The sequence below is a fragment of the Pollicipes pollicipes genome, unplaced genomic scaffold, assembly GCF_011947565.3.
Source record: "Pollicipes pollicipes isolate AB1234 unplaced genomic scaffold, Ppol_2.1 Scaffold_7261;HRSCAF=8764_pilon_pilon_pilon, whole genome shotgun sequence".
NCBI lineage: Eukaryota > Metazoa > Arthropoda > Thecostraca > Pollicipedomorpha > Pollicipedidae > Pollicipes > Pollicipes pollicipes.
The window spans coordinates 53841806-53857948 of NW_023597054.1; the positions used below are offsets into that span (position 1 = coordinate 53841806).

The window sequence follows — 16143 nt, forward strand, 5'->3', positions numbered from 1 at the left end:
ACATTGGCACCAAGGCGGCGGATGTGCCGACACTTAACCCGGCCCGCATCCATTACGAAACTGTCAAATGCACCGAATAAAAAACACTTAACATGGGCGTTGGCGCCGGGCAACAGCCAACTGGGTGATCTGTGCTCCGTCATGCAGGTGGTGCATCAAACAAACCACTCCGCCAGCCAACGCACGCATAACGCCCCGCGGACCCGGCTCGCTTGCATCCTGCCATCACGTGAGATCGACAAGTCAGCCCAGACTAAGCCGACCAAGAATCGCCGTCGCGCTGAGGGCGAGGTCGCCGCGCTGCTGCCCTGTCGCAGGGCGGGAGTACGAGGAGCGGGCCGGCGGCGGCGCCCGACGGCTCACCTTTCTCGGCCAGGGCGGCCGTCACCTCGTTCTGGGTGGAGTAGATGTTGCAGGCGGCCCAGCGTACCGTGGCGCCCAGAGAGATAAGCGTCTCGATCAGCACCTGAGGGGCACGGTCGGCTCGCTCGTCTCGTTCGGCCCACACACGGCAGCGGCCACACACAGCGTCCCATACCGATGCTTACATAAGTTAGATCAAACGGGCTTTATAAGTGTCATTCAGGGACCGTTTGATATAGCGATGTCGTTACGGACAGAACAACTGGCAGTCATAAAGTCGGAGCCATATTGAGAGCAGCTCCATAGACTTCACAATCTCAGGCCAAGCCACGACCATTCCAGAGCCCACACAGGCCCAAACATATCTGAGCGAGGGTGCCGCCAAGCGACGCGAGTGGCAGCGGCTCAAGCCCTCGCCACGGTGCATTGACAGGAAGCCGGCCGGCCTGCTGCCAGCCAGCACCGGACGGCACGCGCTCGTGACTCGTGACCCAGCCAGCAACGATCAATCACCGAAGGTCAACACGAACACGGAGCGGGTGGGGAGCGGCGGCAACGGGCCCGGAGACCGCGCCGTCGGCAGGCACGGTCGCCGACCATCAGCGCGGCCGCCGCCTCGGACAGAGACGTCGGGACCGAGCAGGGCCAGTCAGTGGCGCCACCGTACAGCCGGACACCGCGCCGATGACCGCCCGCAGCCGCCGTCTGCCACCCGGCCCCGGCGTGTCACCGAGCACAGCCATAGGGTCACACTACAGCCCCGGAAGAGGACATGAGTGACGCAGCTGAGGTGTCGGCGGCGGGACGCCACGGCTTCGGCAGTGCCGCCGTACGCTGGTCGACCCCAAGCGGGTGCGTCTGCTGGCTGACGTCCGCTGCGGTTGAATTATGCCGGCCCCCGTGACAGGGGACAAGTGAGCTCCCCCTGGACGCGGGCCCACGAAACATGACCTTAGCCCGGCTGCAAGTCGCGTCACAGTTGATCTGTCGCCGCGGCAGCCTCCTACACCGACACGAGAGAGCGAGCTTCAAGGGCACACATTCAGGCGGTACGCCGACATCCGGATATTGCCTCCCAGCCCACGCGATCTCCTTTCAGAACTGCACACAGCTGGCCTGCTGACGGGTAATCGAGCGTTTACCAGAAGCGGTGGGCCTCGCCGGCAGCCACTGGCCTCCGCTGCGCCCCCCCCCCCCCCTCTCCCCGTGCTGGCACGCCCCCAGGCGCGGGGCGCCCGGCCAGCGTCGATGTCACACGTCGGCGCTGTGAAACACGGCCTGCGGGCCGACCGGCGGAAACCTCGCCAAAGCCACTTCCTCACGCGGCGTCGACGCACACACTGTGTGGGAAAATATGAAAGATCGCCAACCGGTCATAAGGAATAATATACGTGTGGAATGACAGTGACTTTTGGCACCACGATGAACGTCGAAATTCTTAATATCCACCCCGCGGAATCCGTTTCGATGGCACAGTTTTCACGCAGCACAGTAGCCGTGCACAGTTTTCCCGGAAACAGCATGATTCCGCGCTACCGTGGAAATCTGACCTACCGCATTTCGTTCCTATATGTCGAGAACGTACGCTAACGACCTGTGCGTTGCATAATCGCGTAATTTGAGATAATCAGATTCCCCGAGCGCCACATCGCATACATCAAGAGTCCAACGGTGCTATGCAGACGGGACCTTGTGAGAAGAAACGCAGCAGCAATAAAGCATGGTAACAATAAAGGTAATTACAACAGTATTGCAGACGGCTTCTGTAAAGCACAGATCGAAATCACAAACAGATCACACATGTGATGCCTCCCCCGAAAAGGAGGACCAAGGACGTCATAAACGGAACACAGATGGCGATCATGAAGCTGACCTCTCGTTGCTGCAATGCCATATCCACCGACGTACAATATTAACACCACGGATGGTTTTAAAAGTGAACAGAGTTAAGACATTGAGCCCATCAGGGGTGGCGCAGCAGGGGGCGTGGGGGCAGCCAACCCCCTGCCTGTCGGCAGAGGGACAACGTGTGCTTCTGTCCCCTCATTTTTTCGGCTCGTTTTGCCCGAACCACAGGCTACAACTACTAGTTATCCGTAAAGTAGCCAAATTCAGATTTTAAAACCTGTTATGGAGAGTAATAAATCAGGACTCAAAAGACCCTTTCCTACATCAAGAGGTCTATATTCTGGATTGTAAGGCCACCTCCATAAATAAGGTGGAAAACAGGATATTCAAAGCTCCTCGTTTCAAAAGATCCTTCTCTAGATCAACAGGCCCAAAGTTCAGTCAAGGAGGTCCCTTTGCTGGCTTGGGAGGCTCCCGTTCCGAACTAGGACGCCCCTGTTCTGGGCGCGGAAGCATGCTATACATTCGGGAGGCCCCATTTTTGGAACAGGATGCCTCTTTCATGCACCAGATGGTCCCGGTTCCCGATCAGGACGGCCATTTTTGTGATGAGGCCCCTTGGCTAGATTTCTCTAGGCATCAAGAGGCCCTTTCTTGATATGAGACCCAGTTCTTACCCTTAGCTGGATAACCAGAAGGCCTCCATTCTGGATTTTTAAGTGCCGACATTTATTTACTTGGATGCCATCCATGTAACAATTTGATAGGGAGGAACATACCCTTGGTGCCCCTCACCCTCGAATACGACACTGTCCTGAAGGTCCCCTATGAGGAGACCCAATTACCCAAGAGACCCCGGAAAATCGTCTCCCCCCCCCCCCCCTATCACTCCCCATTCATAAATGTGGCGCCGCTCCTCAGCACTATCGACTTGAAAAGCCGTTTTTGAGCCATCAACCAACATTGCGTCCACTCTTCACAAGTGATTCCCAACACATCCGTACATCCCTCCTTAAGTGTCTAGCACTTTTGTCCGTTCGTCCGCTGCCAATGTTTATTATTACGGCCGTCACGTGACCTTCCGGAGTCGACGGGGTATTTCCGACCCATGTAGACGCAACACGTCGCCGGCCGGCCGGTCGGCTGCTCTCCGTGGCCAAGATCGATGCCATCGCGGCCCGCCCTCCCCTCGGCTCGGCGCTCTCCGGGCCCGCAGGCCATCCGGCGCTCGCCACGCGCATCGTTAGCGTCACCGAGCGACGCCGCTGATCCCATTTTGAGGAGCGCTGGGCGGCCGGCAAGCGTGCGCCAGGCGGACCGATCCAGCCGGCCGGCAAGCGTGCGCCAGGCGGACCGATCCAGCCGGCCGGCCGGTCGGTCGGCGCCCGTGTCCGGCGGCGCGCCGCGAGACGCGGGGCGCCACACGGCACGGGCCGCCGAGGAGGCCAGGTGCCACGCCGCGGCGCCGACGCAACGGCACAAAACGTGGGATCTCAGGCCCTTACATAAAGCGAAATACCGTCATGGACATGCTTTTGCCCAATTTCAAATCAAGCGCTAACATGACGTACTAACAATTGACTAAAGTAGAAAATCCTAGGTTATAGCTATGTGATCATACAATTTTCCTAGTAATTTTTTTACGAGTAGGGTGAATTACGTCAACAGCATAGCCAGCGACGGCATCTCACTCTGTGATATTAGCCTGCGCGCCTACGGGCGCCGTTCGGAGACGGCTGGCCAAACATCCGACCTCCCTCCTGTGACCGCTAACGTCAGTCGAGTCTCAAACCGCTGCCAGCAGCCGCCACATCCTCTGTCTGGCTCCAGAGAGACTGCTCCGGCCGACCCGCGCCACGACGCACTCTCAGGAAGCTGATCTGATCGCGTGACTGCGGGCACAGCGGGCTCCGACACCTGGGGAAGGACGGTCAGCACGGGACTGCGACGACAACCGAGCTGGAGGGATCAGAACAAGAGGCGGCACGCACGCACGCATCGCACGCACGCGCGCACGCCGGCCATGACGTCCGATCACCCACCGCCGTCTGAGCGTTGATGTGCGTGCAGCCGACGATCTTGGCGCCCCTCAGCGGCTTGTCCTCGGCGGCTCGCTTCCTCAGCGCCATGATGCCCGGCATCTCTGCCGGCGGGCGGCGAGGCGTCAGGTCGCGACGCGGCACCAGCGCCGGAGCCGGCGTCAGGCCGCCGTCACCGACGGTCGACACTCAGAGGCAGGCACGCGACCGAACACCGCATCCGAGACGTCTCAGCGCACGGCCGGAGTCGTGCTGCGGCAGCTGCAAGAGCAGTCGACAAAGCAACACAAGCGACGAAAAGCAAACAGCTAACACATAGCACCACCGGTGTCTTATCGGTGACGGACCATCGCATACCCACACTGCAGTGGCATGGACAGTGGGTGTCAGTTCGATCCACCCAGTTCGATCTAATCCTTCGCAACGCTCGCGCCCGCGGAGCCCCGCACGCAGCTGGCGCCGAACGGAGCTGCTCCGCCTCCACGCGGCCGCAGCATACCTTGTTCCGCGATCTCGATCTCGCGCCGCCCGAAGGCCGCCTGCCTGCACGTTGCGGATGCAGAAGTCGGCGAAGCCGTCGGCGGCCGTCTGCGTCTTCTCACGGGGCGAGATGTCATCCTCGTCGGAGCTGCTGCCCGTGTAGGAGGCTGCGACACACCAGGGCCGGCCGTCAGCGGACCGCACTCCACACCACGTCATCGGGGGCATACGGCCAACGGCTGCGGTTCTGCGACGCGAGCAGTGGCCAGCGGCCGGCTGCACACTTCGGGGCAGTGGGAAGACACATCCGATCACTGTAGACGTATGCGGCAGCGGCAGCGGGAAGACGCCGCCAAATATTGTGGACCTGCAGGGCCGACTGGGAGCACAGCCAGCACCAATCGATTTCACAGCGCGGCGGGAAGACGCAACCAGCACATCCCGCCCCACGACGACAGGATGCCGCGGTCAACAGATGTAGGTTCACTGCTCAGCCAGAGCAGCCGCCAAAGCTCTCGCAGCTCACCACACATCGTGAGCCTTCCATGACAGATATTCTGGCTGTTCGTTCGTACCCAGTTAATGAGCGGACGCCGCTGACTTCGCGTGTGACCCGCCCGACCCCGGCTCCGCCCGAGGCGCACCGACCACATACAGAGCTGCACACTCGGCAAAGGCAGAGCCCCGAGCGTCGGTCACGGCTTCTCCTGCGTCGCTGCGCCGGAAACACACGACAGAGGGGGGCCGCACCGGCGACGGTCGACGCCGTGGCCGCTGGCGATGAACGGACGCCGAGGGCTACCGCGGAGCCCGCCACCGGCGTCACGCCGTCCATCAGAGGCGACCATTCCCTCCTGCGCACGGTCGGAGGCACATCATTCATTCATCCGTTCCAGCGCGGTGTCCCAACAGCGCGAACACTCCCGTGCAGAGTCTTCTGAGAACTTCTCTCCCCATATTTTCTTATTTTTCACCGGAGGCTTCGCCTCAAGCCGCTGCCGGGGGTCCATCGCCGGCCGGCCGGCTGACGGCAGGCGGCGCGCCGGCTCGGTCACTCCGACACTCACATGAATCCGCGGCACGTCGCGGCCGACCGCTGAGTCAAAGGCCGGAGCCAGACGTGCTCAGCGGGGGGCGCCAGAGCTGTCGAGCGCAGCCGCCCGGCCAGGTGATCGCCTGCCAGCGCCGCCGCTCGGCCGGCCCCAGTCACGGCATCGGTCAGGGAAGGGGGGGGGGGGGGCTCTGCCTGCCTCCGATGGTCCAGGTCCACCGCTCCCACGCCGCTCCAGGTCTGACAGCTCCCGTCGGTGAGTTGGCGGCCCCGGCCGCGGCGCTGCGGCGTCGGTCTGGCGGCCGGTCAGCGCGTCTGCCGAACCGATGCGACTCACACCGCGGCGCCCGTCCGCAGAGCGGCCCGGCACCGCAGCTGCAGAACGCGGACCGGCAGCGTCCCACACAGGTGTAGCTGGAGCGCCGGTCTGGAGGCCGGTCAGCACGCCTGCCGAGCCGATGCGACTCACACTGCCCGGCAGAGCGGCCCAGTACCGCAGCTGCAGAGCACGGACCGGCGGCGCCCCACACAGGTGACGCCGCTCCGCTGCACACGCTGCCGCCGCCCACAAGAAAAGCGTGGCCCTCTGTTTGGCATGTATACGAGTGTTTTTGGCGGCCTTTTCAATCGCACTTGGAAATCGCACTCAGGACCGGAAAAACACGGAACATTAACGCGGCTTGCAGAAACAAATTTAAGGGAGTCTGGAGAGTGTTTAATACAGAGCATATGCTTTTATATTCAGATGCGTATTTAACCGCACGGAAAACGGTATTGTTATATGTGCACTGTTCAAGATCAGTGCAAAATTAAGTGCTCATCTTATCAAGGATATCACAAAAACGCAGGTGCTCACGGCATCTAAAACGTCAAGGACAGAAACTCATCTTCCACACCCGTTTCTTTCCAATCTACATAATGTATGCGATAACTTATGGGTCAAACACGCATGTACGCAGTGGCAAGGTGACAGTTAACAAAGTAGTTGGTAAACTTATCCATCAACCACGAGCCATAGACAAACGATCCAGGCAAACAGAACACTAAAAACGGAAGAGTCTACTGCAATTCACACTTGTTTGTGGGCTCAATGTTAAAGGATTTTTTCAAAAAAATTCACATGCATAAGCGTATGTTCATGTGTGTGCGATTTTTAACCACGCACACGTTGCCCACACGGACTGGAAAAGCGCGCCTATCATCACTAGCGGCACTCATCTGACGCGTGACAGCCTATTGAGATGCAGAGAGCGTAACTCCACTCAGGTTCCAGCGATTTCCACGGGATATCCCGGTCTTTTTTCTTCGTTGACGCCCGGATGCACCCGGAGTCAATGTGGAAACTCCGCACTTATGCTTCTTTTCTGCTCAAACCAATGTTTTCCATTGCTTACGCTCAAATCTCTTCATTTACATCGGCGAAATGAAAAAATGCGTTCCTTCTTAGAAGTGTCCTATAGATTCGTTCTTACATGCTATTTCTATCAGGTTTTCATTCCATCCGTGAATAAACGTTACATATCACTTTCAGCTTCACAGCACCATTCGACGGTCGAATGCACTTCTCCGCCGTCAGTCCATTTAAATAATTCAATCCGGTCGACATGTTTTTCTTTTTTGGGAAGGGGACAGGTATCAGCACTTGTATCTTGGGTTACCTCTGTCGATGTGTAACTTCGTAAACGCCTTTTGCGCCAATAAAATAATCAAATTAGGCCAAAACATGCTTCGACGAAAATTCTACAAGATATTTATGTAACTGCTGATGCGTCTTCTATTCTCCGCCACAGCGGAACAACAGCGAGATAATTTCTTCTGCAACATCCCTCGGCGCCATTGCAAAATGCAAATGACGAAAAAACAAAGCATCAAATTATGTCGACCAGTACTGAATTAAACATCATGCATAAACGAACATCACCAAGGAAACGAGTCTAACCAGTGGCGTTCAACTGTAAGCCAGCTGTGATTCAGGACCAGCGAAAGCCTGCAGTCCAGTGCTTAGCGCCGAGCCGCCACTGCAAGCTGACGTCCAAAGTGCCGGTGTCCGAGGACGAAGCGCCCATGTCGAGCGTAGTTACGTCTGGCGCGAGGGGACTACGGCGGCCGCCGCTCCCAACACCCGGGTCGGGATCAATATGGGGTCGGGTTGAGGCCGCCGCCGTTCAGGTGGCGCGGAAGCGGGCCCGCTGCGGCCGACGGCACCGTCACTCAGGACCGCACCAGCCGGCCGTCCGCCGCTGCCAAGCGAAACAGCGCCGCCGGCCGCACGGCCCGTGTCTCAGCGGTGAGACTGGGGGTCGGCGGGGTCCTGCCCGCCCTCAGGCGGCGCCGGCGTGGGTCGGGCAGGAGCTGGCCGACGGCGCCGCCCGGCACGCGACGCCCGTCCGGCGGCGGCCGGCGCTGGCCCGCGGCCAGCAGCCGGCCGCGAGCGTGGCGAGCAGCCGCCAGCGCAGGCCCGCGGGCAGTAGGCAGCCGCTGCGAGCGCGGGCCGGCTGACGGTGAGCGGCCGCAAGCGGCGGGTCCGCGGCTAGCAGCCGTTCCGAGCGCGGGTCCGCGGCTAGCAGCCGGTTCCGAGCGCGGGTTCGCGGCCAGCAGCCCGGTTCCGAGCGGGGGGTCGGCGGACGGTGAGCGGCCGCGAGTGCGGGTCGGCGGATGGTGAGCGGTCCGGCCAGACGGCGAGCCTGCACCGCATCAGGAGGAGGCCGGCCGGGCAAGGCGCGGCTCCGGCCCTTCTTCGCCGGCATTCGCTCGGTGCCGGAGGTCCGGCTGGCACACGACGCATGCGGAAATAATCGCCTGGGTCGCAAACATCACGTGCAGGACTCGAGGACCAAGACCACGTCTTGAGCCCACTACCACAATGTGGTCCTAGAACAGGACAGTTACCAACAAGTGAACGCGGGCTCGGCGCTTACCTCACGATGGTATCAACACACGACTCTGAGACATAACCTCACTCACGGAAGAAACGGCACTGGCAAGACTGAGTATGGTTCAACGTAACAACTACATCTATCAATATGTATTGGCATTGTAATGGTACCTGCGTCCGGTGCTCTCACGGCAGCTTTGTTTTCGCCGAGGCCGGCTCAATGATTCAGCAGAGCGCGGGGTTACCTTAGTTAAGTATCCATGGTTTCCATAAGCTGCATGTCTAACTGGTGTCCAACCCGATGTCACATGCGCCACATCCCCCGCATCCCACCATTTTGCCCCGTTTGGTAAAAACGATTCAAGGTTTAGAAACGTTCCTATTAGTGGGAACATCCCCCACCACAACCACAAATTACAATTGTGACGGGCACCGCTGCATGTACCGCACGGCCATCTGAGTGCCACATGATTCAGGTCCACGGGGTGATAACTGTTCTTGCTGATCGCAATCATGATGGCCGGTGCCACCGTACAGATTCGGTATTGAAAACCATACCAGCGTTAATGTTCTTCACTGGAGTTGTAGTCCCTAAGTATGTAATGTTGGAAATGTTGTTGTAATGTTGTAATGCATATTGGAAATAACGGACCCATCACCACGATACACATTGTGTTCAAACAGCGACAGGAACGGACACAAAAGGAGCCACATACAACTAGTGGGCGTCATGCAACATCAATCGCCTTTTGTATTTTATACAAAGACGTGTGCAGATACGATTCAAAAACTGCAAACATGCACGGCAAACTGAGAAGCACAAGGTCTCATTGCGTGATAAAAAACACAGGCATTCGTTGAGCGTGCGCAGTAACTGTCAAGTGCGCGACATTCGGGGAACGAACAGAAACGCAGCCACGCCCGCTCGAGCCGTTTCAGAGGTCAGGATGAGCACTACTGGGACTCCACAGCCGGAGCGCGACACCAAAAAACAACTCCATCAACGCATAGTTTGCGTTAAGTGCGGCCCAGGAGCGTAACCGAGGTATTTTTCGGCACCGCGCCAAGGCCGTCGGCCAAGACGCGTCAGTGGCAGGTAAAAGGTCGGCGATCACGATACAATACATGCCGCGGGTTCGTGGTCTGGAGAGCCGCGATCTCCTGCCTGCCCCCTGTCCTCCGGGTTATCTTGGTTCGGTGGCTCCCGTCCCCACGCTCCGTGTCAGCCGTCCTTAGGCGTGACCTTCGGACAATACACCGCCGACTGGCCGCGGACGCAGCTTCACTTCTTGCGTGACGTCATATGCCACGGGCCTAACCTGGCCACCTGCGTGGCGTCAGGCGCCGCCCACCCGCCGAGTTGGATGAGAAGGGGGGGGGGGGGGGCGGGCGGGCCAGGCCCGCCGCTCAGCGCTCCCAGCGCCGCCGATTCCAGTGTCCTAGAATTGCCGACTTTGAATGTAAAGCAACACCCTATGAGTGAGGAATTTTTTCACTCCTTTCCCCATATTTTACGTGAATTTTTCACTCCCGCATGCCATTGTCTAACCGGCAAACGCCAAACCCGTATTTCCCTTTCTGAGGTTTTCAGATGTCATCCAAAACCGAGCTCACTTGAAACCACCAAGCATAAACGAGGCTCCACAGAACCTGGACACCATGGCTATGTCCTGCCTCACCTACATCTGAATCATGTCTATGCATGTACGGAGCAAGGGCACCAGGTACCTCCAAGCCCAAGAATCCCACGGACTCCAGCCGCTTGCACGCATTAAAGTTTGGTTTTGTTACAAAATGCATCACAATCTGCAGCTGTGTGCCAAATGTAAGGTTTTCACGCATCCTTTTTTTGGTCTCACCACCACATCACGAAAGCAGAGCCTGGTGCAAACACAACAAGGCCTGGTAGAGAATTTAACTCCACGTATTTCTTTTCCCGAGGAAACTTGACCACTAAATTGCATCACTCCAGAAAAGCAGGAGTGAGAAAGTTCAATAACGTCTTCTAAATTAAATTTACAAGACGAATGTCACCATTTCAGTACACATGTTACAAATTTTAAGTCAAAATAAGCTGATTACAAAATTTTGCGAGAAAAGTACCAGTCTTTATAGTTATTTAGCTACTTTTGTTTTTCTTGGTATCACACAAGTGTGATACCACTTTATGCTTCCTTCCTTTTCGATTGCCTTTAGAGGTTAACATCTGCTGCTAAAAATGTTGACCAATTTCTCTGCAAGATGCCCCAACTGCAAACCTGTACGTATTCATACATAAATTGGATTAATTCGCCAGCCTCCCAAACATGTTTGATATGCACCCAAGTGTGAACAATTCACAGGGAATGAAGGAGACAATTGAAGCACGGAACGTATTTTTACCACCATTTTTGCCCTGTAAACCCTTGGTTAACCGTTGTCTTGGTTCATGGCGGTACTCAATAATGATAAATCTGGGCCTTTCGAGTGTCCAACTCACCCAGATACCTGGCGAGGCTTATCCTAATGCTGCCATACAGAGCTTTGGGACAAGCCTGACGCAGCTAAAACAGAAGTGTTTGATGGCGAAATTCTGCCCTCTGGGGGGGTTTATCATGCACACCTCTACTTGTTTCGCATTTTAATCTCGCAGGTTGGTGGCCATGATTGATATTGATATTTGGGGAGTGCGTGTTTTATGCTTGTTGAATTTTCTGTTATTTTGTTATTGAATTCCTTTGCTTTGTTTTTGTTCCACGTGTTGTGAAGGGAAGTGAAAGATGCAGCATCAAATTATTGGTGTTAATAATTGTTTATGCCCATAATACCGTCATTAAATTACTATGCTTTAACACGCGTTCCGGTTGGCCGGCTAGATACCCTTCGCTCGAGTGAGGGGGGGGGGGGGAGAGGGTCAGTTTGGCTTCCCCTCAGAATTTCGGGAACTAAGAAAGCTAGATACACCAAATCCAAGGGTGTCTTGACCTATACGTGGACTCACTCAGATTAAGGTTTCAGCTTCCTAGGTCATGACCTTCAGGTCAAATAAGAATCAAACAGGTTAAATTACAGGTTGGATTCCAAAGCGTCCCCAGAACCTAGGCAACGTCTTTAAGCAAAAGGTTACAAACCCATTTGAGGCCATTGGCCTTGTTTGACGTTTTGAAGGTCATGGTAACCAAAAGGACACAAAACTGCTCTGAGTTTTGCATTTGAAATAAGCGACAAAAATCACGCTAGGCAGCATGTTCCTAAAACAAAAAGTTTCGACCCAGGTCATCTTAAGTCAATGACCTGTTCTGACCACTAAGAAGTCAACTGAAGATCCATAATGCGGTTCCTGCTGTCCAATAATTCGAAATGAGCACCAGAAACTATCCCATACAGCAAGCCCTAGAGTAATAAATCAGGTTGGTTTTGACCTTGGTGTGACCTTCATACCTGACCTTAGGTCAACATAATTTGCTCATTCAATATTCGTGGGTGCCAAGAAAGCATTTCAGAGATGTATGTCTTCGTCAAACACTCCGTGGTTGTAATCAGATTGAACGATTCCCTATAAATTGCCTTCGCTAAAACCGTGGCCTGACTTTGACCTGTCATAGGTCAGCGACCTTACAAGGTACATCTAAAAATGTTATGTCAAAAGATCCGCTATGCAATCTTCTACAGCTATGCAAAATTTGGCATTGGCTAACCGCGCCGTTCAGAAACCATTCGGGAAAAACCCTCGGGTGGGGTCGGGGTGAATTTGACCCCCACCCCAGCGCGTGTTAATGTATTCTGTTTCACTCGACTGGCCTAAGATGTGTGAAAAACAAAATACATTTGTAAGGTTCCTGATATTGCAATCCATGCCAACTTAAAATAGATGTCCTTGTTTGCTGAAGCAATCAGTCACGAGCTCACAACTTCCATCTTTTGTGAATTGATATTTTCACTCCCCCACGGTCTTTTGCGATGCAATTTTTCACTCCCACCCCATTTCCAAGGCGATTCTAGCTCCCTGGCCGATACAGGACGGCACAAGCGGCGGCCGTGCGCTTCACCTGATGGTCCTCAAGCTGATGGTTCTCAGGCCGGCTCTCCGGGCGCCACATGCGGTCCGGCCGCGCCCGCAGCCTGCAGAGCCGGCACCTGGCTCGGCTCGCTTCGGGCATCCATCAGCCTCGGCATTCCACAGGGACTTACACCATTTGTCAGCGCACTGTGGCCGGTGCCTCGGGCCACATGGGGGCTAGGTCCAGTCGGAGATTTTCGTGGAAAACCGCGTGAGCGCGTGACGCAAAGAGAAAATGAAAATGCGCGCCACAACCAAACGCGTAAGGGTCTGTCTGTCAAAACGGCCATCAGTGACCCGCAAAAACATAAACTATGCGTTTACACCAAGAAATCCATCATAACAGCCGTTTAAAATCCCAACCAATAAATGAAAGCACAATACCTTCTACAACATATCGAGCAGGTAGAAAGATGAGGCCATATTTGGGCAATACAAAAGCTTGCACGATTGGTTGTGGAAGGAAAAACACAGGTCCAATGTCCTTCAGCAGCTATTCACTTGATTGGCAGAGGACGCTGAACTAATTCTAAAAATATTTAGCACAGTAGTTAATCGCACGACATCAGCAGCAAGAAACGTCGAGAATTTTGTAACAGCATTCCCTTATGTGTGACCACAAACAGCCGACTCGTGCGGGGCTGATTTTCTCACAGGGCGTTGGCGAAGAATGCCATGCGAGAAGTGCTGGGGAACTTGCTGGACTTCCACGTGAATCGCCCATACAGTGGTCAAAAGATGCTGACACGTCTGTCAAAACTGTGATATCGCATCTCGACAGGGCGACGTTGAAGAAATTATGCCATCGAAACGAACACCCTTTTAAACCCGGAATTTGCGTGCTAGTGAAGTTATTTCAAACACAAAAAAATATCAGTAAAGTTGGCACGACCAGAATGTTGGCAGTCATCTCTATGTGATACGCCTTCATACAAGGCAGTATCACAATGGAAGTGAAGGCCCAAAGCAGTTCGAGCGCTATGGGAATGTAACGCAACTGGCATAAATAATTGGGAACAAATTACACTGTTGAAGACTTCTCGTCCGAAATACGGCTAGAAGCGTTGGAATACATCAGGATATCACCAGGGGCGGTACAAATGCGAAGAGCTTGCAAAACCACCTGATGTTAGATCAAAGTGGTGAAGGTGACATGCCAGATCATGCAAATAAAAAGAAAGAAATAGAAAAAGCGATCGAGAAAAATTGAGCGTCGGGCGGGCAGCGCGCGTTGGCGCGTGCTGGCCGCTCGCGGGGCGCAGCAACGCGCCCGGGATGAGCGACCAGACTGCGATTGCGACAATGAGTAGACTTGCATCGCAGTAAGCAAAGTTGCCTGAATTATGAAGCCTGAGACATGACGATAATTTGGAACAACAGAAGGAAAATAGCGCGACCCACCAATCGGTCAGGCACTTGCTATTTGAGCGAGCTGCGCAACATAGGTTTAAAAACAGCCATCTACACCACGCATTAGGCCAAACTGAAGCTGCCATGTCCGGGCACAGCGGGAGTTGCCTGCTGCCGGGTCAGGTGGCCACTGCATCACTGCGATCAGGCGGCGCACTGCGGCCACGCCCACCGCCCGTGTCGCGTCACGCTCCCCCAGCCCGGCCGAAGCGTGCACGCCCCGGACGGCGGACCCGGCCACCACGCGGCGCCCGGCCCGACAGCACGCACGGCGGCCGGCCGGCGCATCCGCTCCTTACACGTGGACGACGCGATCGAGACGATGGACGGCCGGCGGGCCCTCACGCCGCACCGGCGTGATGGGCAGCGAGAACCGGCGCACGCCCGAGCGCCGGTTGAACTTGGAGGCGAACTGAATCTGCGGACAGACAGCGGCATGGGTCAGTCCGCCGGCGGCGCGCTGCCGCTGCCGGTGCCGCCATGGCCAGCCGACGGACCTGGCCCTCTCCCTGGCCGCACCCTCTCCCTCCCCCGCCGCCGCCGGTCACCCGTCGTGAAGCCCGCCCACGCGCGCAACCCCGCTACAACGCCGACTTTGAGAGTAAATTCGGCCACGGCTCGCTCCTCCGGCGTGCATGCGTGAGTGATCCAGCGCAGCCGCTCGCGGCACATGCCACCGAGCCGAGATGAGCGGCAGAGGCTGTCCGAATTTGGCCGCGGCGCGCAGCCTGACGAGCATACACGAGTGGTCGAGCGCCAGCCGCGCCACCGCGGCCGAGATGACCGGCAGCGGCCATCACCCCCGGGAGGGGCCGACCAGCCACCTGATGCAGATGAGCGGTGACGTATCGGAGCGCCGACACGCCGGCACGCGCCATCAACCGATGCGATCGATCACGCCCGCAGCTATTAGCGCCGGCGGCTATCTGCGACGGCAGATGTATGTAGGAACAGCGGGTGGCAGGGCCGATACTGGCTGTACCGACACTCTGTGCTGGCAGTCACCAGAGACTACATGTCATGGCAACAGCCTACGGCGTGAATCATTCGTTCTGCGCGTGACCAGAGGCTACATGTGGTGGCACCTGTCCGCGGCAGGGGCTCCCCGCACGGGAACAGTCATCCGTGATAGCAGCCACTTGCGGCGGCCAAAAGCTATCTGCGGTGGCGGCGGTTATCAGCCGTGACAGCATTTGTCTGTCAGCAGCTATGTGTGGCAGCCTCCAGCCATTTGTGCCGACAACTAGACTGCCTGGGACGGTAACTTTCCCCATGAGGCAGCGGACTTGTACGTGGTGGCAGCAGCTACTGATATGAAACGTTCTGCTGACAGCAAGATTTGCGCCGAAAAACTTGAGGTGAAAGCTATTTGTGGTAGTAAGTCCCTATTAGCAGCTATTTCTGTTAGCACACGCTAACTGGGAAGGACGCGCAGATGCCGGGACCGTCTGTCCAGAGGAATCAACTAGCAGTGCCGGTCGCTGGATAGGCGGCCGCTCTACCCCCGACACAAAACTTTCTAGGCGCACACATACAGCCATCAGGGCTGTATGTGTGCACCTAGATGGGCTGGCACCACTTTCCAGGTGCCAGCCCATTACCTGATGAAGCCGAGCAAACAGCGCTAATTGGCCGAGTATGACTGCGATGCGCCGAGCATTCAGGCTGAGAACGCCTCAAAAGGCCAGCAGCAAACGCAGAACCTAGCGCGGCAGCAAACAGGACCAGTTTGGACGCGTGACGCGGCGCAGTGGCGTGAGTAGCAGGGGTTCGCCTCGCACGGTCGTCTGCACTCCGGGGCCCGGCCACACCCACAGCGCCCGCTTCCAGACGCGACCTCCGGCCCCCCGCCCCCCCCCCCCCCCACTGGCCTCACTGGCCTCTTCCGCCCGCGATGTGATGCGACGCTAGCGAGCCAGCCTCGTCACCGCCCGGGGCTGGGCCAACAACGCGGCGCCAGCGGTAAGGGCAACACATCATCCGGTGACAGGTCCGTGAAGCCCGCTCGCCCCCGCGCCCACCCCCCACCGCTGACGCC

The 16143-nt window shown here is 56.7% G+C and overlaps 1 pseudogene; it reads right to left on the reverse strand.

The window, feature by feature from the left end:
• Positions 1-16143, reverse strand: part of LOC119111778 (adenosylhomocysteinase-like 1) — a 74387-nt pseudogene that overhangs the window by 20737 nt on the left and 37507 nt on the right.